This window comes from Wasmannia auropunctata, unplaced genomic scaffold (genome assembly GCF_000956235.1).
Source record: "Wasmannia auropunctata unplaced genomic scaffold, wasmannia.A_1.0 LD336116.1, whole genome shotgun sequence".
Classification (NCBI taxonomy): Eukaryota; Metazoa; Arthropoda; class Insecta; order Hymenoptera; family Formicidae; genus Wasmannia; species Wasmannia auropunctata.
In genome coordinates, this window is record NW_012026774.1 from 4,335,808 (window position 1) to 4,336,456 (window position 649).

Sequence of the window (649 nt, forward strand, 5' to 3'; positions counted from 1 at the left end):
CCCACAAGCGCTGTGCCATTGAATATAAGACACCCTGTATATATATTTAATTCTTAATTAATACTTCGAAGAGTAAATGAGAATGAAACACAGCATATATGTCATGGAGCTCCTCGCACTTACTGTACATTATCCCGATTAAAATTTTATTTTAACTTTTTATATTAATAAATAAATAATGATAAATGAATAGTGGTCTTAACCGAAATTGGGACAGGGACGTTAATTATTTCAAAATTATTTCATTCTCTTTTACCCCTCAAAATATTAATTAAGAGTTATGGAACATTCTGTATACACATGTATAAATGGATATATATATGTATAAGTATATGTATGTATATATGTATATATTGTGACGCCGCAGTCCGCTGCAGCGGAGCAGCGTCCCGCCGCCGTCACAAGGCGCGGGTTCGCGCCCCTTTTGCCGGACCGACAGCCGCGTTGTTTAGGGCGAGACCGAGATCTCTGGGAGGCCCGACTTTATATCGCGTATCTTTTATTAATTTTGTTTGGAACCTCTTATATGTACCGCGGCACCTCATCGGACCAACGGAGCATCGGCAGAGAAGACTCAAGGCCATCGACAGCGAGAAGGAGTTGGAGTGCGGGCGAACTGGCGCCGGAGCAAAGGGGACACGCACCGGGA